The 27,692-nt window shown below is 36.3% G+C and overlaps 1 protein-coding gene across 6 annotated transcripts in view; it reads right to left on the bottom strand.

Moving 5' to 3' along the window:
- Positions 1-27,692, bottom strand: part of ROBO1 (roundabout guidance receptor 1) — a 1,064,923-nt gene that overhangs the window by 332,588 nt on the left and 704,643 nt on the right. The gene's annotated exons all lie outside the window — the stretch shown is intronic.

Here is a 27,692-nt window from a genome sequence, read left to right as displayed (position 1 = left end):
ACACACTTCCATTTATAAAATAATACATCATGAGGATGTAATGTACAGTATGGTAACTATAGTCAATAAGACTATACCACATATTTGAAAGTTGCTACGAGAGTAGATCTCAAAAGTTCTCATTACAAGAAAAAAAATTTGTACCTACGTATGGTGACAGATGTTAACTAGACTTACTGTGGTGATCATTATGCAATATATATAAATGTCGAATCTTTATATTGTACATCTGAAACAAATATATTATATGTCAATTATACCTCAATAAAGAAGAAAGAATTTTGATGATATACACAATAAGACGATGTAACATAGCAATATTAGGACAAATCCTGAAGGTTGTTTAGACCATTTAGTTTCATTTCTACAGATAATTTTAAAACTTGTTTTATTTTTTATTTTTTTTATTCTTTTTGCTGAGGAAGATTCACCCTGAGCTAACTTCTGTTGCCAATCTGCTTCTTTTTGCTTGAAGAAGATTCACCCTGAGCTAACATCTGTGCCAACTTTCCTCTATTTTGTATATGGGTCACCAAGAAAGCATGGACACTGATGAGTGGTGTACATCCACACCTGGGAACTGAACCTAGGCCACCAAAGTGGAGCACACCAAACTTAACTTCTAGGCCACAGGGCCAGCCCTTGAACTTGTTTTATAAAGTGATAAAATATTGAGTCTGCTCCTAATTCTTTGAGCACAGTAAGAAGTGTTCTTTGGGAAAATTTTTTAGTGGGAAAATCCCACCTACATCAAAAGAGTCTTCAGATGATTGCCATTCCAAGTAGAAATTGAAGCCATCAAAGTAATTTACCTCCTTTAAGCACTTTATTCTCTTCAGAGAAAGAACAAAAGAATAAAGCGCACAATCTTTTTTGATTAGAAATATTTTTTAATATGAAAGCTACTTTTCTAAAGAAAATGTTTGCTCCTGCTAAAGAAAGTTATATTTAATCAGGACAACTTTAAGAAATAATTGCCAATACCAAAAATATATAATGGGGCCAAATTTCATTATTCTTACATTCTAATCCAGTGCTGTCCAAGAGAACTTTCTGCAATGATGATTACAATATTCTATATGTGCTGTCTCTGATGTAGTAGCCAACGGCCACATGAGGCTTTTGAGCACTTGAAACCCAACTTTTATTTCATTTAATTTTAATTAATTTCATTTAAACAATCACACGCAACTGGTGACTACAGTGTTGGAGAATACAGTTCTAATCTACAATAAATGAAAATAAATGCAAAGGGAAAAATCAAAACCTATACTAGTGGCTCTTAAACACTGGTACACGTGACGATGAAGATCATAATTTATATTCGCAGGTCTTAACTGTTGGGGAACACAGTGAACTAGAGAGGTGGGATCTTGTTAATAATTCAGATGTCAGGGGTCCCCACTCTTGATCGACTGAAACAAGTCTTTTAAAAATCTGTTTTTAACAAGCACCAGAAGTAATTCTGATGCACATTAAAGTTTGAGAACACCTGATCTATTTCTGCTTCCATTACAAAGTTGAGTCATTGTGTCTCCCTCACAGGAATTATGAATTCATACTATTTAACTATCGAGTTCTAATATGAAAACATATTGCTTTAATTTAAATAACATTGGCACCTCTTAACCAACATTTTTTTAGAGCTCCATCTCTTTAGAAACGACTGGAGAATAAATTATTTCACATTCTAAAATACCACTAAGTATCAACTAATTTCCCTAGACAAATGCTACACTTCATCAGATCTGCCTCTTTGTAGATCCTATTGTAAATGAATTATCTGCCTTGATTATTACACACAACTTTTTTTTATTCCACAGCTTTAAACCCATGCCTTAATACTTGTTATGTAAATCTAGGCAATGTCATTCTCTGATTCTCAATTTCCTTATCTGTAAAAGGATACTGGAAAGAAAAACTCCTCCCTCACAGGATTGTTATGAAGGCCAAATGTAAAGTTTCTAGCAGAATGTCTGGCACACAGGTAATAAATGCTAGGTATCCAGTTCTCTTTTTCTTTCCAATTACTGTTTTTCTACTGATTTCCTGTTAATCCATTCATCTGTTAATATTGTTGATACTCACCTGAAACCACTTAACCCCTACTCGCAATTTTAGGGCTATGAGGAGCCCTAGAGCACTGACTCCCTTGGGCAGAGAAATCTAAGGACATGTGCCCCTCATCAAGCCAGCCTTGTGCCGCTGCTCTGCTATGACCTGTCACCCTTGCCCACCTCCCCATTCAACCCCAACTTGGAGCTGGGCTATTGCTTTATTACTCTAAGCCGAGCCTACTTCCTGTAACTAAACCTTACTTGTCTCCTCATGACTTTATTTTTAGATTTTGCTTTACATTCAACCCTCCCTCTTTCATTCCCTCCAACAAAGAAAGAAAACTAAGCAATGAAGTCTTCTCTCATTTAGATGGTACTCAGGAAGTGGGAGTGTCCATGATCTGGATATATCGCATTTGATATGACTTCTTTAGAAGCAGAAAAGCAATGATGACCCTCCTTCTTTATTACTCTTTTTAGTGATGTTATACAGCTCTAGCGTTGGTCCTCATTTTTTAGTTATTTTTATTTTAAAAAGTTTATCCCTTGCATCAATATGAAAAATTTCCTAAACTTAAAAAAACACTAAATCTAACAAAAGTATTCTAACATTATACAAAGTGATTTCTTCATCTTATTGGAAAATACGATAACTGTTCTTGAATTCAGGTAAAATTGAATGCTCTCTAGTAGGAAAAATAAAAACATTTTGATTTTCTCAAATTGGCCACAATGACATACACAATTCTTCTGAGGTTTACTGGCTTTTAGTCTTCCAATGGTGAACACATCATACACTTGCAAATCATTTTGGGGTTAGAATGTAACCCAATGAGCTTTCCTATTTAAGTTGAAGAAACTGTGAGTGGGGGAAAATCAATATTTTGCATTAAATATAGTTTATTTTTAAAGTTCTATTACAAAACTATCAAAAGATCTTCTGAAAGTTTTACTTCTCATCTGTTCAAGAGGCCATGTGATTTGATCTAGGGACTAACCACTTTGACTATGTCAGCTTCATAAGGACCTCAAAGAATGCTAGCAAGATATCAGGTGGAAGTCTAGAGGTCACAAAATGCAAAGCATGATGCTTCACGATAACTGCAGAAATTCAATTTGAAATAAAATATGCATTTCTAAAATAACATAAACCCTTTGAGATTTTAAAAATTAGTTAAATTAGTAAGAAGAAACTAAAGTATCAAGTTTGGCCAAACTTCAGTTCTTTTTCTTTTTTTAGGAGTTGTTTCTATGTCAATCAACAACAACGAAGTATAAGTTTTTATATTATGGGAGGTACAATGCACTTTTCTTGTCTGACAAATAAGTCTCATTCCCATGATACATTTCATTACTGGTAAGGGTAAATAAAAATTAATTTTATAACATGCATGACTAGGTGCCAGTCTTTATGTAGTTTATCTTATTAATATCCATGCCATTCCTATTTTAAAATATTTACAGATGAAGAAAGAGAGGCTCAGAATAGTTAAATATCTTGTTTGAGGTCTAATTTTTGGTAAATTACTTAAGCTGCTCCTGCCCTACTCCAATAAGTTGAAATCATCTGAATTTTATAAAGCCAGGGTGCACATAAGAGGATCTCAGAACTGCATCTGCATCCAGCACAACTCTATAAACTAAATAACTGTTATGCACACAGATTTTCTAAAATATAAGAAGATAGTCGTTGTGAGTGATAAAATATAAATTTTCTCTAAAACATCACTGAATTCCTAGCAGCTTTGTTCCCCCCAGTCAAATGCTACTAAAATTATAACTACTATCATTACAGAGACTCAGATATTAAAATTGGATTCCTACACTCATAAAGGGTGGGGAAGAATGCTGTGGGGCATAGTGCTACAAGTCTATAAATACAAAGTATACTTAATGTACATGTCCTTCTCCTGGTAACTATTTTGAATCACATATTAGTTATATGGCTAATTATTTGGCACAGAATGTTGGAAACACAATAGCAGAGTAAGGTTGATCATAACATATTTTATCCTGACTCTAGATCAGGGTATTTGAAAATGCCTATAATAGTAACAGAATTAAAGAAATGTATGGTGAGTCCCACTGCCTGGACACTCTCAGTCTGCTTGGGAAGCACAGTATCCTTTTAGTACGCATATTCAATGGCATATGTGTTGTACCAACAGCCTATTGTGATGTGTCTGACACATGTGGAGATTTTAAGCCCTCACATTTTCTAAAGTTTGTCCTTCAAAAAACCCAAAGCCAAACATGTGAAAACGATTATTTTATATAAAAATCATATGGACACAAACAATCTTCCACTGCACTTAAAATTAAAAATAAACAACAACTGAAGTATTTGGTGTTTGCAGACAGAGTTAAATTACTGTTATTAAACGTTGCTAAAAATTCATTGAGTTACGAGTGAGACATATTTCACACAAAACAGGAAGATAGCTAAATATGCTTTTCATTGGAAACTTTTGAATTTTTAAATCAATCTTTTTGAATATATTGGAGAAAGGGAATGACCCATAAATAGTTATTAGGTCATTTTATATTTTGGAAAATATTTTCTTTCTCAGAATGGAGGAACAGAAAGGAACCAAAAGGCTATGTAAAGATAAAGGAAAAAAAGAACTAATTAACCGAATACTAACTACTTCAATAGAATATTTTTCTCTTTTTATTACTCAGAATATGATAAATAATGATTGAGTGAACAAAGTTCAGGCATCAATAATTTTGTAGAACTGGTGATAATATCTACTTCACAGATTAAATAATTTAGGAGAAATTACTACACCCAGCACCTTGAACATAATACATATTCCTCTGATGCTGGTTCGCTTCTGCTTTCCTTCTTTGATGGTGGATAAACAGACCAAAGGAATTTCTAGTTAATAATAATACCTCACTGCATGAAGATGTGAACAGCTCTTTTATCATAAAGGCCCAACCTTCAAACTTCAAACTGTATCCACCTCTGTAATCTTTAAGGTACATTAAAGTAAGATTCTTATATACCTTTAAGGATCTAAAAGCTTAATTGTTGCTTAAATATCACTTCCCCCAAATCTGAAAACAGAATAGATTCAGAAGTCCAGATGAATTGTTCAGGGAATTTAATATTAAAATTACGTACAGCATAAAATAACTATAGTAATAGAATGACCAAGTAATTATTACAATGACCAAAAAAATCTTTGCAGAGGTAACATCTTCCAGGAGTGTTGTAAATCAAGTCATTGAATCTCTAATCGATGGATGCTTTTATCATCCTTGGTTTACCCTGAGGAAACTAAGAACAATAGAGTCAATGGACTCACCCAAGATTATTAAATCAGCTGGTAAGCAAGCTAAAATTTGAATCTAGGTCATTTGATTGCACTTCTCACCATACATGATGCTTCTGGGTGTTTATTGCTGGTTTAGATTTGCAGAAAATATGTCGCCATATTCTCAGAAATAGAAACAACAGAATTAAGAGGAAAAAAAGTTCTCAGATTTGGCGCAGAGCAGAATCAGCTGGGAGGTTTGCTATAAAAATGGCCCAAGACTCAGCCCAGAGATTCTGATTTGCTGGGTCTGAGGTCTGGCTCACATACCAAAGTTTGAGAACCACCAACTCATGACAAAAAATGACGTAGCCTAGTGATGCACAGAGAAAGAGGTCCCAATGCAGGCAAATGGTTTAGCCCTGAAAGCTTGAAATGGGTAATTAAAGAGGCCACGCCAACAGCAGCAATCCTGACACCCCTCTAATCTGCATGATATGAAATGGACTAAAATCCCTACAGATCCAATAGACAAGGAGAAGAGTTCCTATGACAATAAAATCAGATAAACAGGTAAAAATCAAATGCTTTGTACTCCCATTTTAAATCATTTAAAATATCTAAAAGGCTAGTAAACCCATTCCTTTTATAAATATTCATAGCAAGGGGTGGGGCCATTGGTCAGAGGAGTTGGTTCTCACACAGCTGACTATAGTCCACAGCGCAATTTTTAGAATTCCTTTTACTTCTTGGATCAACAAAGACTTAGTCTGACTATTTTCCAAGTAGTGTCAAAAGCCTATGTGTGACGGTCTGCTAAATAAACAGGAAAGTTTCAATATTTGTGCTTTGAAATCTGAGTCAACACTATATACTAAAATCATAACACCATCTCTTTCATGAATATGAAGAATGGATCAACATGTTTACTTTAGTTGAAGAATTTTACAATGTAATAACTATGGTAATGATATTATAATTAAAAAACAAACATACATGGTTCTACTCAGGGCTGTACTACCTAGAATTATATAAGCTTACTAACACAAAGGAAATTGACACAGTGGCATTCCTAATTTCATTCATGATTCAGTATCTTTCACTGATTGATTCAAAAGATTATTAAAATCATTCGTTCTCCCCAATGGGTAAGTAACAAACAGGCATTTCCTGCAGCTACGTGTTATAGCTACACGTCCATGGTGGTAATTTTTTTGCAGAGTGGGGAACTCCTTGGCCCGTATGCCTTTCCTCCATCCCTCATGTAACAGGCTCCATTCCTAGACCACAGTGGTGAGCGTGGGCCGCAGGCTGGTGACACCAATTACTGGTCCAAGAATGCCCATATGACTAATGGTAGGACAACTGGAAGAATCCTTCCCTGGGATTTTCCTCCCTAGAGCTGGCAGGGAAAACCTATTGCATTGTAAACTGCCGAGCACGATGTTTGCTCTTGCATGGAAAAGATTTGTCTGTAAAGTAGAAAAATGAAACGCCACACAAGAGGAAGCAGAGGAGAGAAAACCAAAACATAATGATGGCTTTTAGCTAGTTGTTCGATTTGTCCCTTAAGTCTGGTCCCACCAATGCACTTTCTATGGCCTGAGCATACGAGTTGATGAACCTGCTTTTCATTATTGAACAGGTTTTTTTCGCTTGCAACCAAATAGACCAATATAATTTCTCTATATTAAATCAAGTTTTTCCTCCCCAGGACTGAGACACTGTGGAGACCCTGCTAGGAATTTTACACTATCACCTCTCCACTTTTCCAATGTCTTCAAGTTTCTATCTACCTCCTCTTCTTCCATGAAGCTCTGCCAGACCAGTACAATCCACGCCTTCTTTATTCTCAAAAAAACCCCACTACAATAAGTCATCTTGTCATCTACAATTAGTATTCAAATTGTCTATTATTATTATTGTTTTTAAAATACTGGCACCTGAGCTAACAACCGTTGCCAATCGTTTTTTTTTTTTTTTCTGCTTTATCTCCCCAAATCCACCCGGTACATAGTTGTATATCTTAGTTGCAGGTCCTTCTAGTTGTGGCATGTGGGACGCCACCTCAATATGGCCTGATGAGCGGTGCCATGTTGGTGCCCAGGATCCGAACCAGCGAAACCCTGGGCTGCCGCAGCGGAGCATGTGAACTTAACCACTCGGCCACGGGGCTGGCCCCAAATTGTCTATTATTAATAATTAACCTTTCACATGTATATATCTTATTCTCTTAGTAAATATTAACAACTTAAGGTGAAAGCCATGTCTTAAATTTATTTGCAATCACCACAGATTTTTATATACTTGCAAGCATACATATAAAATATAATAAGGGCAACTGAATGAGTTCTGTTATACTTTTCATATTTTACAGTGGGAACTCAGGAGGTAGTACCACTTAAATAATTTGATTCACTCAAATAAAAGACGTTACCTAAATACCAGGTACTTACCATTTAAGGGTTCTCTGAATTCTTTTAAAGTGTTTATTCCAAATAATAATATCTGAGGTGGACATGAAATACACTTAAACTTAGTTTCTTTTTAAAACCTTCATTTTCAAAGGGCGTTTAGCATCTATTCTATTTTTCTCATAAAACATATAATCAGCATTGTACTACCTAGTTCTAACAGAAACTTCTAAGACTGAGCAGAAGAGCTACCTACATGAAACCATAAGTATTCACCAAATCAAAAGCATTTTTCTTAACCAAACACTTGCTGTTTCATTTTCTAAGAAACACGAAATCGTTTAGAGAATATTTTTAAAAAACAAGTTATACATAAATTATTTGTTTTCAAACATTACAGACATCCTATATTATATTTATATCATGGGCCATTGTATCAATTTCTATTAATATATCATTAAAATCCACAGTACTCAACTCTTTTGAAATACATTAAATGAATGTGTTTAAACAATGAAAAAAAAAAAGACTGAAAAACCGAAGGAAAGAAAGGGAAATTCCAATGTGATTCACAACTTTAGACTTAACGAAATTAAAAAAAAGAGAGAGATTTCTTTCCTGATGGAATGTGTTTCTATTGAAAACTAAACCAAAAGCCATGGTAGCGGCTGTGGATTCTTTAGACAGATGGTGTCAACAGACCAGTCGATTAGTCAGCTTGGCAATGGAAGAAGGATAGATAGTTTTACAAAATGCCACCAAACTCAATACATGAAAAATAGAAAGGGCTTGAATCTGTACTCTGATACTTGATCCTGGTTACTGCATGGTATGTAAAATAGGCTACTCTTGTCACCAGCAGTTTAGAGTTTCCTCGTTAGATTTTCACAGAAAATGGTTCTCAGAACACAAAAGCCAAATCCCACAAGGGACAGCTGGGTTTAACAGGTGAGGAGATCACATCTAATGGTTTTCCTATCAAAGCCCCACAGGCTAATTTTCTTTATTTTTTACCTAATACAAACTAGCAATATCTATTCCTATTTTTTAAGATACCGTCATTTGAGAATTTATTCACAACCTAAGATAAACAAATATTGTACCCAAAATAAAAAGTCCCTGTTTACAAATACAATGATTTAATTTTTTGTTGCTTAAGGTAAATTTTATATTAGGTTATATTTTGTCAAGTGAAAATTAGTTTTCAATAATTCTTTCCCAAGAGCCTAAGACCATGTCTACTAATGCCAGCAAATTAAATCAGAACCAGAAAGTTCAATTTGATTAGTAATTTTCCCAGTGAGTATGGGGCCCTTCTAATGTAAATTAGAATTTTCATTAGAATGGGAATGAGACCAGGATAGGTGGCCCTGCAGAGAAAAGAGCTGGTTTGAGAATCAAGGAAGCTGGCTCTGCTTCTAAAAAGTGAGGTGTCTAGGACAAGACTCTTAGCCTCAGCTCACAGCTATGTGTTTATCTACAAGATAAAGAGATTACGGTAAATTATGTTTAAATTAAATCTCTTCCAGGCTAGCTCTGACAGTGAAAGCCAGTTAAACGAACCTTTTGGTTTCCTCTGAATGTATTCCAAACAAGCATTTGAAAGATTCTCTATTTTCATGACTTCACCTACATATAAGGGGAATTTGATCAGGTAAAATAAAAACTTCTGTAACAATTTTATGAGTGGTTTCATAAAGATAAAACCAGCACGCCTTCCTGTCCTCTTTAGGGAGACTCTTGAGGGCACAGTGGGTAAAGAAAAGGAGAAGTGGACTTTGGAGTCCCAATTCTGCCCCTTAACTAGTTGTCTAAACTTGGGCCACCGGTTTCTTAACCTTTCTTAACCTTAGTTTCCTGATTTAAAAAAAACAAAAACGAAAAAGGAGTAACTATTGAGAAGACAATGAAATATAGTGTGAAAAAGGCTTAGAACAGTCTGACAGAAAAGTAAGTCTGCAGTAGACGTTTTTTTAAAAGATAAAACTTTCAGATCACCTATTTCTAGCAAATAAAATTGGGCTCTAGTAAAACTGGGCTCAAGGAAAAACAGAAGTATTGAGTGTGCGATTATATGAACATTGAAATTAATCTGTCATCCTCTTCCATATCCCAAGGTGCTCAGTAACAAACAAAAGAGAACAGAAAAGTCCCAGCACTTAAGTGGTGAACATAACTATGTTTCTATATTTGTGTAACATTTTAAACCACTACTCCTGACATTCAGCTTTGATACTGAAAGGCAGCGTAAAGACCTTTACTCAGCAAATACTTAAAATAAACTACATAAAAGTACACAGGTCAGCCTAATTTTGCCCTTTGTTTTGTTGTTTTTGTGATTTTTTAAATCCCAAATGTAATCAGAATTGGTTCTTCATATAGTAGGGTCTGACGTGGATTAAGTACTAAACGGAAGAACACACTCAATGCAGTCCACACCTTAGAACTGCTCCAGCAGGGTGTAGGTGACAAAATCAAGAGCAAAGTGTGAAGGCAGAGTACTGAGAGATAGCAAGGGCAGTAAATTCAGGGATCTCCATCCTATATTATGCAACTTGGACTTAACGTTGCCCTGAACCCGAAAGTGGAGACACAAGGGGTCACCTGAAAAGTAGAGGAAAAAGAAGGAAAAGAGACACTCAATCCTGCAGTTTCGTTAGAATAAGTGCCCGCACTGTCTGGAGCCCAACCTTGGGCTGCCTTGACTCTGCCTGATAGTCCTTTGTGCCTAGACGATCAGAAGCCCAGGTGACATAACCTTGACTGACAGATCCCTCAGGATTCCAGTCTTCGGTCTGCCTGGATTTATATGCAGCCCACTTTTTCTTGACAGATCTTCCTGCTTAAGGCACATGACAGCACAATTCCTACCTTCATGATGCCCCAATCCTTCACAAATTGAAACCAAACTCTTGGTCCTTTTCTGTCTCCCCTCTTCTTATCTGCATTTGCCCAGATTTAGTTCTACTCAAATCCAGTGCTGACTCCATATTTTCATCAGCATCTAACTGAGTCTATGTATTTGTCTACAAATACAGCTATACATTTTGGAAACAAACTAAGGATCTATTCTTGCACTGAAAGAGAAATAAGAATAAATTCAGCAAGGTGCACAAGGTAATCCTTTGTATAAGAGAACAGAAACAACAGGTTAATTTTCTCCAAAATTTTCTTCAAGACCATGATATGTGGTGTTGCCTTGCACATTTTGTAATTTATAGCAAAACTAAGATATAACCTCATTATATTTTAAGAATTAAAATCTGAACTTTGCCTAATATCAAATGCCTTTTTTCCCATAAATTTCTTCATGCAATTTGAAAAGGGGATTCAACTGGAGCTTTAAAACAGAGGAATTGGTGCAAAATTCCCCTTTTCTCTTCTACAATGACTATGGCCATTTAAGCAGAATATTCCTAATTGTCTATAGAATAAATTCAAAACCACTTAGCCTGCCAGTTAAAAGCTCCCACAACCTGACCTCAATCTACCTTTTTAAACCCAAATTCCCACAATTCCCCTCAGATCTCGAAAAATAAATTACTCACTGGCAGGCAAACATGCTTTGTTCTTCATTCACACACTTCCCTCTTCCGAAAATTCCCTTTTTTTTCCCAACCCTCCTCCTCTTCACTCTGTCTTCTTCAAGATATGTCATTAACTTATGCCAGCATGAAATGATTTCTCCCTGTAAAGTTTTGAGCCATTTTTCTCTATCCTCAGGAATAATAACTTAAATTGCATATATTATTTAACTATTCATATTTTTTTCATTCAAACGGCAATGTAAGCTCCTGGAGGACAGGGACAGAAATTTTTCTATTTTCTTATTCTAACCAGAGCACCTTGCAGAGAATCTTGATTCAAGCAGTCAATCAATAGTTTTTTAAAGAAATAATATTTCAGGGGGCTGGCCCCGTGGCCGAGTGGGTAAGTTCGCGTGCTCCACTGAAGGCAGCCCAGTGTTTCATTGGTTCGAATCCTGGGCGCGGACATGACACTGCTCATCAAACCACGATGAGGCAGCGTCCCACATACCACAACTAGAAGGACCCGCAACGAAGAATATACAACTATGTACCGGGGGGCTTTGGGGAGAAAAAGGAAAAAATAAAATCTTTAAAAAAAAAGAAATAATATTTCATAAGCTACATTAACAGAAATAAAAAAATATGTAAAAGAAACTAATGAAAAAATTAAAACCATCTGACATATTTAGAAACATACATTACAATATTGGTATCACACATCTGGAAGCCTAAGTCCCATTCATTAACACATATATTCAATATTGCTCACACTAGTGATCATGATCACTAGACCCTTACTAAAAATGAAGCCAGTCCCTTTCAGCTGATAGAAAATATTTAGTATTGTATGAATTTTTAATATCTATACAGAAAGCTGTTCTAATGTATATAAATAGATTAAAAATAATTATAATAGTGCCATCTATACTGGGAGGACAGAATGTCTTGCTAATTATGTTTAAGCATTATCAATGCATTCAATATTAGCTGCCTGTATCCAAATCCCACATATGCATCTCCAGAAACTTGAGTTATTTTTGCTCTCCTTTCCTATACAGAAGAGTCGCAGTCTAGCTCTACAGATTTCAAAAATGGTCAACTGCAGTGACTGAATCTGATATTTTGATTTTAGATACACATATCTACTTACAAAAGACCTATATAATTACAGATATTAAAACCAATAAAAATATATGCTTCCATCTAGTGGCCAGCTCAATCAACCAAGGTAGGGGTAAAGAAATGGCCAAGTGAAATCCATATGAAACTCCTAGTCTCATTTCAGCCAAATCACCCTAGGCCTGTCTCTGGACCAAAGTTTCTGGACTAGCTGTCTTCCAGTTTTCACTTCTTCCACCTCCTGCTGCTTTATATTAGTTTGAAACACTGAGAAATAATAACAATAGTATTAACAATAGTAATGGCAACAGCCATTTTGGGAGTCCTTACTGAACACCAGGTCTCACCCACAGCATTACACAGGTTATTCCTACGCCTAACCACGACTTTATAACATGAATGACATTATCCTCATTTTGAAGGTAGAGAAACTGAAACTCAGAGATGTAAAGGGCCTTCCCTAATGCTCCTCACTAGTTAGTCACAGCCAGGCCTAGCTCTGCTGCTGCCAGAGCCTGTGCTCTTTCCGTAATATTCAGCATGATTAAAAGGAAGAACATAGGAGAGAAGTAAAGAGTGGATGATCCCCAAATAGACTGTTTCCCCCTCCATAATTAAAGTCTGACTGTACTTAAGCTGAAAGAGTTCATTTTTAAGTTCTGCAGATTGTATTTGCAGCCACCTCCCATCCAGCTGAGGTCAAATGCAACTTGAATCTATTCTCTAACTATATACAGACCTCTTTATCAACATTAGTACTCTTCAAGTTCTGACATCTCTCTTCAGGCCAGAAGTATTTATTTAATCAACAAGTACAGCTTGAGGAACATCAGGCTCTTATTCATGGTTAAGTAATTAAAAACGGAAAACACATCACCAAGTGCCTAATATATGCAAGCTTTAATTGGTTCAACTGGTGAATGTTTCCCCAGACTGCATTTGTTTCTTATGGAAGGGCCCTGTGTTCCTATCCATGCCTCATGGCTTTCAGGATTTGCTAATTAGTGCCTTCCTAATCCCATTCAGAAAACTGGAGCAAGTTTTTGCCATTCCCCTTCCATAAATGGGTGGTCACCGAGATTAGGTCAAGCCAGCTCAGCCTACAATAGCATCCTTAATCAGCCAATGTGAAATAAAAAGGAGGCAAAACCCTGCCTTTTATCTCACCCTGTCTTTGGAGCTAATTAAAATGCACAGGCTCTTCCTCCTCTTACAACCCTGCTGTTCTATACACTAATAAGCCAACAAAAGGTGCTGAAAGCAATGGGCTGAATAATTGTTGAAATTTACAGTTCCTTAAAGGCAACTGTTAAAAGATTTCTGTCTCCTCAGCAATGTAGATCACATTCTGATAAAGTATCGCTAAGTAAGATCTCCTCTCACATTTACATTAAGAATCTCGTAGTTCTGGGGAGGATTAGGATCCCATAAATTGATGACTGTTTTGGTTGATGTTGTTTTGCTTACTTGGCTTTCAATCCATTTTACCAAGCAAAGAGTTAAAACAACGCTATGTTCTTTGACTCAAATCCACCCCCAGTGTACCCTGTGCCTCTGCTGTTTTAACAGTGCTAGGAAAGCCCACTGGCATAATAAACAAAAAGGGTGGGTGGGGAGGAGTGAGATAAGACAGGATATAGGCAAAAAATAAGAAAATGAACACACGCACACAACACACACACACACAACACACACGTGATCTACTTGGGCTCATACCCTTCCTAGTCATTTTACCCACCATAAATAAATCCTTAAATTAATAATCAACTGTAATAAAACTAGCTTCTAAAATAGAGTAAGCTTTTGATCTTACTGTTCCCCTGCCTCGGGGTATTCCATTATATTTATTAAAATGCACCTTGAGCATGTTACAAGTAAAACAATAATTTCCTACACTTTAATACATGCACAAGCATATAATTTAAGGAAACATTTGCCAAAGAATAGCACATGTTCCAAACACATATACCAAATTAAATTCACGTTATAATTATATTTAAAAATCAATACATTAAGAATTTGACATGTTCAAAGTGGCGTATTAGCCCAAAACTATAATTATAAGAAAGTGACCTGCCTTCCTAAGACTGGGGCAGGATGTAGGATGTCTGGACAGAGGGTGAAGATTACAATCACCACCGCCTGCTCTGCCACCCACATCCCAAAACCATGGGCACAAAGAACTGACATATTTTCATCTATGTTTGGCACAATGTCACAATGCCATAATGATGTGAAAACTTTAGGAGGCACCAAACACTTCTTTGAAGCTATGCAAAAAACTCTAAAGGCTCTAAAAATATAAATGTATAAGGATAATGAATAAAGCTTTCTTTTCCATTAGAGGAACATTCTTTACATCAAAAACTTAAATCTCTTCTGGAATATCTTTGCCACAGGTTCTTGCATGTACAATCACTGTTTCTCTGCAGCCTGCTATTCATTTAATATAAACAAACACCATAAACACCATAACAATAACTACTTGCACAGGGAACTGGCTGAAAGAGATGCAGTAATAAACTTTCCTCATTTCGCAGAACTTAACTTCCAAGGTCTTTTTTTTCCCCTCTGCTTAAGTTATATGTAATTCTATAAACCACGTCAAACATTTCAGTCTGTGGGAATGTGTAAGGATTACACTCCTGGTAGATATAGTTTTAAAATGGCCCATCAATAGAGATGATAATATTAAATAAAAGGAAATAATAATTGGGAGTAATTAGTGAGTTTAAAATATATATTACTTTAAAACTATAAACCACTGCTAACATGCAAACTATCATTACCTTCTAAACCATCAAAGTAAGACAATAACGGCACTTATACAAAACAAAGTATATGTGTTATATGTATTAACATATTTGATCCTTTCAGCAACCACATGAAATAGATATTATTGTTTTATCCATTATAGAAATGAGGAAGCTCATGAACACAAAGAGCTTAAGGAAGCCAAGTTTCCCAAGCTCACATAGCTTGTAATTAGGCACTGAGTTTGTGCACTTAATCATTATGCCGTTCTATATAATTAAATAAATTATAGTATGTTATAGTTCATTCTACTGTACTCTATGTAATAGCAATGGTTTCACATTTATAAAAAGTTAGAGACTACATTAAACAATTCCACAAATTATCTCATTTAAATCTCTCAACAATCACGAGGTAGTTCTATTACCATCTCCTTCTTATGTGACTGCCCATCAACCTCTTAAACAAGAAAGCGACCCCCACCTCTCCTACAAAAACCTCAATAAGCAATGGCATTGTGTTGAATGCATTTATGCCTAGATTAAATACTGAGCTTTCTTCTTTGAACTGTGGTAAATGCACATAAAATTTACCATCTTAACCGTTTTTAAGTGTACATTTCAATCGTGTTACGTATACTCGTGTTTTTCTGGAACAGTTCTCCAGAACTTTCCCATCTTGCAACACTGAAATTCTGCTCATTAAACAACTCCCCTTTCCATCTACCCACGAAAGCAGTCAAATACTCAGCATTTTTTTGTATCATTATAAACATCTGTAAACAAACACATTCCTCCACACTCCTACACACACGAATGATAGTAACTAGATTTAAAAATTGAATTGTTTTCATTAAAAAATATGATATCTTAAAATTATGGAAATACAAAAGATGCTGACTTGAAAGTATTTACATAGTAAGAGTCGAGCATTTCTATCAAGTTACAAATGTGAGCCCAATAGCTGTTTTGTCTTTGTTACATTTCAGATAAGAAAAACAGTTCAGGTCACTTTGAAAGGTTTAATACGATAATCACAGTCATCAGAATTAAATGACTGACAAAGGGAAATTTGAAATTAAAAAGTAGCAACTAAAGAGCAATTTACACCCCTCCCTGTCTTTCTACCTTATCACCCTACATACATCCACAGGCCCATTTCCTAAAGGGAACAAAGAAACAACTTTAAATTAAATTACCACTTTCACTATCTTTGCCCCTTTAGTTACTCAAATGCAAACACAAAGAACCCTGGAAGACATTTACAGAATCTGTTTCTCAATCCCAGAGGTCAGGACATTTGATACTAATGCTAATCAAAAAAGCATTTTTTTTATTCAAATGGCCACAAGATTCAAATACTCAAACTCGGTGTAATAAAAAGGTAAAACAATCCATCAGATCTCATAATGTCTTCTCTCTTGCAGTGAGTGACTCATACTTGGCCTTGTAGAGAATACTATAGGAAATTACAAAAAGTTAAGCAACAAAAAACACAAATTCATATTAAAGAAGATGAAGGAACATACAGATGAGGAAAAGGAAAGGGGTAAAGACATGTGACCAATCTCAACTATAAATATAAATATTTGAGTATTTAAGTAATTGAGAGGTCGACATCTGTCTTGGATTAAACTCGAGGCAGTTGGGGGAGGGGTAGAGGTGTGACGACTGGGAAGTTCATTGAAGGAAGAAAGGCAAGCTCTTAAGCAAAAAATTTTAAAGACTATTGGTTCAAAGTTGGTATAAGCAGCTAGTAATCTAGAGATGACAAACTCAAATAAGGTGAAACACATAAATAAACATACAGTTAGGAGAATCTATGCTCTTCACTCATGTTATCCACGCATAACAATGCAAATGTTAATAACACTCACAATAATATAAGTGATAAATTCTCAAAGCTTTGTGCCAGATGCTGTTAGGCTTTATTAATTTTTCTCTTTATTCCTCCAATAACCTTATGAGTGGACTGTGATGATGACAACAATGATGATTTTACACAACCATTTTACAGAAAGGTGAACTGAGGCTGGCAGATATCAAGGACGTGTTTGAGGCACTTAACTCCAGAGCCTGTGCTATTTACCATTACACCACGCTGCTGCATGAGATTCGCAAATGAGGAGTCACTGCTAAACTCGCCTTCCCCAAACCACAGCTGAGATGATTCAGATGGTAAATGAAGAGAAGGGAGGGAAGAAAGTCAAGAGGCTGTTTCAATAAACATCAGGTTCACAACGGAATGATGTGAGATGTATACAGACACAAGATCCATAATAATTATTTTGGGAAAAGACTAACTATAAACGAAGTGTAAAGGTATAAAAACCTTTGGGGCCTTCTAGGACCATCCTTTTCTTTTTTAGTTGAGATATGATCGATGTATAACATCATGTGAGTATAAGGCACACAACGTGTTGATTTGATACATTTATAAATTGCAATATGATTACCATCATAGCCTTAGCTAACACCTCTATCACTTCACACAATTATCATTTCTTTTTGTGGTGGGAACAATTGAGATCTAGTCTCTTAGCAACTTTGAAGTTTATAATACACTATTGTTGACTATAATCACTATGCTGTGCGTTGATCTCCAGAACATACTTACTGGTTGAAAGTTTTTACCCTTGAGCAGCATCTCCCTGATTCCCCTCCACCCCCAGGCCCTGCTAACCACCATTGCGCTCTCTGTTTCTAAGGGTTTAGCTTTTTTAGATTCCACATGTAAGTGATACCATACAGCATTTGTCTTTCTCTCTCCAGGACATCCTTTAAGTGTCTTTCTACGTGCGTTCAGCTCTCAGAGTTCCTCGGCAAGTGAGCACCATGTAGCAACTCTCTCTTTCTTCTCTTCCTCAGTATTAGTTTTCCCCTGACCCTGTTCTAAGGTGAGTGAGGATGAGGGAAAGTGGGCCATGCAGACCAGCTGGCTAACAGATTCAACCACGCGGGTAACTACACCACTCTTGGTCCAAAAAAGTGAAAGGAAATGGTACTACTAGTATAAAAGGCAATGTTTTAAAGGTAGGAGGATCGAACGGGGAAGAGAAATGATTTCATCTTATACTAAGGTTTCCCAAACAGTCTCAAACTGAGATTTTGAGAGGATCACTCTTTGTCGTGAGGGCTATCCTGTGTATTATAGGATGGTTAGCAGCATCCTGGGCTTTGCCTCACTGGATGCCAGTTATACCACACTTGTAACAACCAAAAATGCCAAATGTCCAGGAAAACCATTTTAGATGTATTTAAATCTTGTTGTTGTCATTGTTGTTTTGCCTCATTTGTTTTTATTATTATTATAAATTATTATTTGTACAGAGTATTCCAAAGAAGATTTGCAGACAACAACAAAGGTGGGATTCCAAATGAAGCCTGGGAAATCCATGCTGCTAAGAATGTGTGGCAATTCTGCCTTTTCAAATATCAGCTCTACAGAGTTAAGATTCCAGTTATATGGAAAACCCTAAGAGAGAAAAGAAGGAGAAGCAGCAGAGAGTCCACGACTAAACCTTGAATGGGTCACATGAAGTTAATGATCAAGCAAAAGACATCAGCAAAAAAGTTGTTGAAAGAAAAGATCAAGGCTTATAGCATGCCATCTTCTCCAAAGCCATAAGGAGCTGGAAGAAAGGTAATCAGAAACAGACTTCAGAGAAAGGTCCAAGAAAACAAGACCCAAGATGATGATGTTGCTTTGAGCCAAAAGGGAATGATTGGCTATCTTAGTAAAATGGCTCTAGAATGAGCATTTCAAGCCACCACCTCACCATTTGGTGCCCTGGAGCAGTCCTTAATCACCATAATGGAATGAAAGAGTTAATGTATACTAACATGCTTGGGTTGCTAGCAATTACTATCAGTGTAGGTTAGACTTCCATGGCAGCATTCAGGGAGGAAAGAAAGAATAAAACCCAGTCCTTCTGAGTTGTGGGTGCTAACCAGTCAACCATGCTGGCCAAATCCTGCCTCTCAAATCTCTTTGTAATATATACTATTCACCCAGGCTGAAGCCTTCAATGACAGCTATTCATGTGTCCCAAGCTGATCAAATGCAGGCAACAGTGATGGTTCAGCACTACTTGCCTTTACTGAATGAACAGAAAATGTTTTCCAACCATCAGTGTGGCATACAAACTCTACTGTTTCTTTTAGACTTTTAATGGAATGTCTTCCAAATGGCACATCAGGAGAAAACATTTCATCTGAAGTACGTATAGACAGCAGTGACTTGTTCGGCGGCAACCCTGGCCTTTGGGATATGTGCAGTCTTGGTTCTGAATAACGAGGGATAAGGAAAAAAAAAAAAGCTTTGCCCTCTACTCTAAACACCCCTTAGTCTCCTTTGAGTCAAAGCCACTAATTATGCCAGGCAGGCTGAATGATGAGTGGTGGTTTTGTGATCCCAACCATTGTTCAAAAGGGCTGAGATCACCAATGCATTTTCCTAGGTATAGAGAATTTGAAGGGAAAAGTCTGAGCACTTATTATCTCTTTGTTTTCTTAAACAGTGCCTATTTACAAACTTTTCACTAGTGAGTAAAAACATTTACTGGCAATAAAACACAGCAGTGTTTCAGAATGTTAACCTCTTCCCCCAAAACATGACAAAGTGCTCTGAGTGTTTGGGAGGAAAAAAAGCTGCTTTCTTCTTTGTTTCTCACCACAAACACAGAGTGAAGAAATCGGAAGAAAAGAAGAAGGGAATCAGGAGTAGTTTTAATATATATATAGATAGATAGACAGATAGATAGATAGATAGATAGATATAGATATTTTCTTGGAGCTCTCTATACTGCAAAATTAAGCAACGGCAACCTACCTTTACAAAACCTCAGTAAAATAAAGAAAAACAACATATCACACCAGATTGGAGAGGGGGAATTCTTCCTCCTCACAGAATTATATTGGCAATAAAATAAGGCACAAGAATGAAGTAAAGATAACAGCTGGGCGATAAATCCCAGGGGACCTCTGAGGTAGACCAGCCATCCTCCCTTTGGGTGGATGTTTGTTTTCTAAGAAGTGGGTGGTGGGATCTTGTTAAAACATTTATAGTTTTCAAACACTTAATCTCTGGGCCTTGGCTTCATAAAGGTCCTTGAGGCAAGAGTTGTGCTACAAAGGCTTTATATATCTTAAGTCAGTAAATACCTAGAACTGTATCCAAAGATAATGAATACATAATTGATGAGGCAGATAACAAGTGAACTCACACTTGTTTTCTATACAACTTGCATATTCTCTTAATAACGTCTGGTGAGTAAATAGATATTGCAATGTCTTATTTAGCATCAAGGATACTGAAATAAATTTTGGAGAAAAGTTGTGACCATGTGAAGAACTAACTGTCCAAATGTCATTTCCTCTTGAGAGCGAAATTTTAAATCTTGCTGCCCGTGTATTTCTCTCATACATTTATAATTTATTTCTAAGTTCCCTTTTGTCAGAGTTTTCATATCAATTAGACAGAGCTAAGAAGTGAACGGTAACTTCTTATGAAGAGAAATGTGTTTCTCACAAAACTGGCAGACTCTTTTCTCTGTCCAGTTTGACGGAAGATTCATTTCAATTAGCCAAAACTGAAAGCAAAAGAGCTGTGAAGATAGAAAAATAAGGATGCCTGTTCTTTCACAAGGTAATTCTCTAGTCTCACATTTTTGTGGTCTAACATTTTCCTTATTGGACACACCAGATTACTAGCATCATTGACAGAAACCTTTTATCTCCACCTGCTGGAAGCATGAAACATAACTAGGTCCAAGATAATCATCAACATATTTCAGGAAGAAAAAATATCTACACAAATTAGATTTAAAATCACCCATTTTAAACCATATCCTTTTGTACATTATTTAGGTCACTGAATTGATTCACAACCCCAAAGTGCTTTGTTTTGTGATTGTTACAAGGTTTATTCTTCTCGTATATTTCTGCTAAAGTTTTAAGGTTGGCCATTACATTTCACCAAAATTGTCAAGCAATTATTTTGCAAAGAAAATGATGGAAATAAAGTCGGATAATAGTCAAATTATGGTCCTTAGGAAAGATATTGGTATGGAAAGATCATGTATCGCATATCTTGAGTTATAAGGAATGTAATGTCTATTGTTTATTATATAGAAAGAAAAATTATGCTGATATAAGAGCTTCAAAAATAAAATATTAAGTATTTTTAACAGAGTAAAACAGCTTTCTCTTGAAAAACAAAAACCTCTTCCTCTTCTTTAAGATATTACACTGGGTTTTAGCTGCCTCAGGGGGCCTGGAAACAGAAAACAGCTGCCTGGGTTCACCTTCTGTTGTATAAATTAATCACTGTTGATTATTCACTAATTTACAAAAAAAGTCTATATATTTTCTTTAAGAAGTTATTGATCATTCAAATTGTGTAAAGACAACTGGAGGTAAAAAGTAATTTAGTAGAAGCCTAAGACTACTACAGAAAGCCAAAACAAACGTTAGTGCATAACGGGGATAAAAACAAAGGATTTGTCTTTTGGTTAATCATTTTTATAACTCAATGGTGTTTAATGATAGCAGTAACCACTGTAGAAAAAAAAGAAAAGAAAAAAGAGGAGAAAGTATCTGCTCACATTGGATTTTTTCCTTTTAAACTAAACTGTACTTTTTAAAAAAAGTTTCCTAAGAAAATATTTAATAAACTAGAATTGTTTTCTTAATACTCTAGATTTTTTTTCCCTTTAATACTCTTTCAATCATTGTTGATTGGCAGTACGCCATTTTGGTCATGTTGAATGAATGAGAATATATGAAGAAACCACTTCTCAGCTAATATTTCAGAAGGTTATAAATCACGTATTTCTCCCACCATGTAAACAGGAGAGCAGAAGAAGGCCCCTGCCAAAAGTTTGCCACCCGACACACAAACATATATTTTAATGAATCTGAGTCAGTTTTCTGGCAAATAAGTTGGTTTTCTTTTTTAGCTAATTATGAGAAAATGTGTCAGTCACAATATCACTAATATGTAACTAATAATAAAGCAATGGGATTACATTCATATTTAAAATTTATTCTTACTGAATGGTTATTATTTATAAGTGCTGTATTTGGCACAGGACTTTAATCATCTCCCTCCCCCTTCCAAATTTACATTTAGCACACTCTAGGAGGATGAATAAGGTATTTATATTCTTTCTCAAACCTCACTGTCAGTTCTTGGACTTTAATTAGGCTTTATTAAATATTAAAACACAAATTATTTACATAAAACTAAATATATTATATATCAGATCAATCATAGTAACTAGCACTCCATAGAATTCCATAGATATTTGTTGAATAAATGAAAGAATAGAGAAATTAATCCTGGTCTTAACCATTTATAAATTAATCTCTCTGATTAAGCAGGCTCGATAAAATAATGGTAAATATAAACTACTGCACATACAGTTAAAATAAATACTTTGAATTGCTTTCGCAATAGGAATTAGTTTTTGCTTGTTCCATTTAGGTGTCTAATAAATCATTATGGAAACATTAGCACCATATTCTAATGAACTGTGTTATTATTACCAATTATAACCTACATTTAAAAATCTAAACATGCATTATATTATGCACAGTATTACAATTGATTAAGATGGCAGATCAAGCATGTATAATGGCCTCCACTCTTTCTGAAGCCAGTGACACAAAAGTTCTGAGATGGGATAGAAGGATGGGTATCACAAATGAACAAGAGATATTAACAAGTTTCTGTAGGAAAGAGAAAGAATGGGAATGTGTTCAGGAATTAAAAAGAGTTGCAATTTAGAATCTGCTGTGAGGAGGCTCTGGAAAATATAGAAGTTTGCAAAGACAGTCCTTGGAAATCAAGACCCGGTCAGCAAGTACTACGGAAGATGGGTGTGAAAAGTGGACTGAAGATAAAGGGATTACTTAAAGGTCTGTATAAGGGCAACTCTTTTCACTTGTCACTCCCTCCTTCCCAAATGCAGCCAAATCAGACAGCTAGCATTTACCTCCAGCAAAAACCGCTGACCCTTTCCCAGTGAAACTGAACAACCTGCCAGGTGAAACCTGGGATAATCCTCGCTCTTCAATTTGAGTGATCCTATAGTCTGACAGCTGGCTTCCTGGCTGATCCCCCTAAAGCAAATTCTCACTTTTGTTTATCTCACACCGAACTCCTGGTGAGATTTCCAAGTGAGAATCAGTTGTAACTTAGAGAGTTTTTATTACCTATACAGTCCTTTTTTCTATAGGAAGGATTACCAGACATATAAGAAAAGCTGCAGAATGAGATAGAAGGGCTAAGAGACTAAAAATTGACCCCAGAGGAAATGAAGACAATTCAAGCATCATAAAAGAAACGGGGGGCAGAGAATCATAATAAGCTCTTATTTCTGAATGAACTCATAAATATTCAAGAAGATATTACATCTACAAAACAAGAAAAGAATGCCATGAAAAGGGAATAATCAGAAAACAAGAACATGCTTGTAGAGATTAAAATTACGTCTAATTTTAAAATTACGGCTAAAACTAAAAATGAAGACTGTTCAGTAGGCTTACAGAGACAACAGTCCAGATTGGAACACGATCATGGACTGCTCTGAGAGAGTAGGTTCCACTAGGGAGTACAAGGTAGAATAAATTTATTTGACAAAGAACGTAGTGGGCATACTCTTTCTTCCTCATGGCCCTTATGTATTCACCCCTCACCAACATGTCTCAGGTGAAGATGATCCCAATCCTGGCTCCAAGTGCCTAAGCCAACCTCCACATGTTATTTCCCTGGTACATTTATTGGTATAAAGGTGGCATTCATCTGAAGATAGCTCAGATTGAAGGGAAGGACTTATATGTTAGGCTGGAAGAGAAGTTCCTCTCACTATTGCTGAAATTGAAACAAGGATCCATAACTACCACCGGCAACCATTTTGCCTCAACAAGAGGAAGCAGTGCTAAGTTGAAGTGGAACATGGGGATGGCAGAGTTGAGAGGCAGGAAGAACACAGTGCTTGATGACATCTGTGGGCAACTTACATTCCCTGGATTTCTATTCGTATGGCATAATACATTTACTTACTGCTCAGAGCAGTGTGAATCAAAGTCTGCTGTGACTTGCCAGCAAAAGCTGCACAACTCTAGGGCCACTACTTAAATAGGATACAAATACCCTTGGAATTGTGTCTTGTGTCAACTCTGCCTAGAGTATTAAAGTCAAGACCACTCATGTGGTCTCAATTAAGGTCTAGAAATACAATGTGATCACAAATTGATCTCAGATGCGAAGGCATTAAAGATGTTCAAGCATCTCTATGTACACCCAGTGTTTCCCAGAGCAACAAAAAGCCTTGTTCAAGGAAAGCTTTGAAATAAATCAGATTCTTCTATTTTACCAGAAACTGAAGCAGCAGTGAGGATCAAAGAACACGCCAAGGTTTGGGTTGGAGACAAGAGGACATATATCCAGTTTACAATGGAGTGGCAGAAAAGCTGGGTAATATTGTATCTAAGTATTTTACGATACTGTGCTAGGACTTTCTCAATTCTCCTCTGCTAATCTCCACCAGTAGAGAATCCAACTAAATTTAAAATCATCAATGTCATCAGGAAATCATTTCTCACCACAGGAGGACTGCATTCAAGCTAAATAAAGTGCAATTACTTCATGCTTTTGAATCAGGCGTGTTCCATAACAATGTGAGTGTGTGTGTGTGTGTGTGTGTGTTGTGTGCATAAAAAGACTAATTTTAAGAAGATGCTCACAGGTGTATTCACAAGTATACACACATACTTTTTAAACGTTTCTAAGAAAAAGTCAATTTAACAAGCATACTCAAATCCTGAGTAAATTGTATTTTAAGGAGACTTTTTTTCCCCTTATGGTTGTAAATTCCTTGAACTCGTATCAAGTTTAGGCAACAATACAAAGGCCTAACAGCCTGCATTTACCCACTTTATTTAAGTTGAGGAAAGAGCATAATATACTTACATATGTGGCTGAACCCAGTCAAATGAGCTCTTAGACTTACTAGGGCATGACGCTGTTGACACAAGGCTAAGTGCAAAGCCTTGACCTTTGCATTTCCGCCATGACCTCAGGGACTAGACCTACTCATCTCGCCCCAACCTTTACAACTTGAATGATGTCAGATCATGCTGCTATGTTTTTTAAAGGATCAGTTAGCCCAAATGAAAGCTATTTACTTTGCCTGTTATTGTTAATTCTTCTGAGTTTTTTTTTTCAGGGCCTCCAAGCGGTCCAATCTATTCTACTTCTGTAAAAACAAAATGTTCCCTAAATTCTTCGAAGTTTACATGTAAAATCTGTTAAGCCAAAATGTTTTTTCCCCACAAAATTGTGCCACATTTTGACAGAAATTCAAACCAAAGCAAAAGCTATAAGTAAATAGAGTGTTAAATATTAAAGAAGAAAGATAGTGGCCAATTTATTAGACGTCAGCATTTTTTTTAATGTCTAGAATACTAAATTCAAGTTTCCAGGACTTACCGAAAGTTCCATGCAAACAGCCTCAGACTATCTAGTCATTTAAGCAAAACTGGTCTACATAAGTGTCAGGCTTTATTTTTCATCTGTCTTTAGATCAATGTAGGTACTAAACACAGCTTTAAAAGGAAGCTTTAGCCTTCTAATCACATTCTCGGGTCATAATAAGTAACCTTACGCCCTCACACTCCATTCCTTGACTGAAATCCTGTCTCCAAGATTTGAATCCAGCTAGTGAAAAGGAAGAGGCTTTGTCAAATTACCCAAAGTACTTACTCAGAGAAATGGAGAGAAATGGAAGCATCTAGGGGGAGTCAGATCTATTAAAAACAGTCAGTGGAGAGAAAAAGGCAATTTTCCCCTCTAAGAGCGGGCTGATGTATTTTATTGCAGTAAATTTCCTTCTTTCTGCATAAGACAGTAAATCTGTTGATGCCATTTGTTAGGATAGTCCTATCTCAACAAGGGGCATGCATTCAGGGTCTAAAGTTTCTGAGTCTCAGCAATGTTAAACAGGGCTTTAAAAAGAACTTTCAATTTGAAATACCGAGTAAATGGGTTCACACAGCCTGAATTTTATTGTAGACCAACCTAATTTTCACATTTTCCCCTCTTTAACAAGCAAGTCATTTGTTCTCTGCACTCATAATGGAAAGAAAACAAGAGTTTCTTTGTTTGTGTACATTAACTCGATGCTGTAAAAGTCATTCAGTCAAGCTTCACTCTGCTTTCACCTTTAAACCTTAACCTGACTTGTAACAATATTTGTAGCCTCTAAAATTACACTGGTTGAACCCAGACGGAGTTAATCACCCTTCACTGTCTCGTTGAAAAGTATAATGACCTACCATTTAATGGGAAACCATTAAAATGCTAGAAGGGGCAAGAATTCACATCGTGTGTTTATAAATACCTCACAGACATGAATCCATACATTCAAGCTACCAGGACACTTTTCATATGGCACTTGTTTAGAGAACCAGATGGAAAATAATGACTGCTGTACACTCAAAGCCAGAAGGGTCTATTCTGCTGTCTTATGTAGTAGTGCACCTTATACTTTTAATACTGCCATAAATTAATTCTAACAAATTCCATCTGTAACGAAACAAAGAAAATCCAAATCAAAGTTGAGTAATTAATGGTAATTCTTTCCTTTCCTTAACTACTATTGTTTTCCACGCAGAGCAAATCCGTGAGTAAAATCCTTCACTTCTACCTGCAAGGTATATTCCAAATTCTTCCTTCAGGACTGCTACGTTGCACAAGTCCAGAAGGCCCCTTCTCATAACACTTGGGCGATTGCCCCAGAGGTTGATCATTCATCTCAGCATGAACAATGCACCTGAAACTGTGCAACACAAGGGCCCAGACCACTTTTCCCCACCTCAGATGGAGCTAACATCAATCCCCATCTACAACATCCTCTTAAATGTTCTCCCCAGTTTCACTCTTGCCTCTATAATCCATCCTTTGAGAGCATCCTGAGTAATCTTTTCAGTTTTTGAAGCAGATCGTGGTACTAAGAGAATGAAATGCGCATACCTACAGGGCCATGTAGTTAATTAACAGGGCAACACAGGGCATACACATGCGGACCTGGGCATACACAATACCAGCGGAGGGTACCAGCAAACCAGGGTGCAGTGAGACTGCATAAAGGGGTAGCCTCAATCCAGCTCCAAGTGACAGCTTCCACATGCAAGGGAGAATCTGAAGTAATCACACCATCTAGTTTTTTGAGAGAAGCTAGAAATCTGGACTTTTAGGTGAAACCTCAATTTTCAAATTGCCTAAAATTTTTGAAATGATGCAAAATGAACCAAATACCTCTGCCAATTGACATAGGAGGATGTTGAGTGATGACATGTTGCAACAATCTCTCTCTTTATCCCTGTATTTGGACAAAATGCCCCTTCTGTTCCTCCAATTCACCAAGGTTTTCCTACCTCCAAACCTCAGCACTTACTTTCCCCATGTTTTTTTGCAGTCATTCTTATCCCTCAGATCTCAGCTCAATTGTCTCCTCTTCAGACCTTTCCCTGACTATGCCAAGGTAAGTTC

Source organism: Equus asinus, chromosome 18 (genome assembly GCF_041296235.1).
Source record: "Equus asinus isolate D_3611 breed Donkey chromosome 18, EquAss-T2T_v2, whole genome shotgun sequence".
Classification (NCBI taxonomy): Eukaryota; Metazoa; Chordata; class Mammalia; order Perissodactyla; family Equidae; genus Equus; species Equus asinus.
The sequence above is the reverse complement of the archived record's forward strand: the minus strand, read 5'-3'. Positions and strand labels throughout refer to the sequence as shown.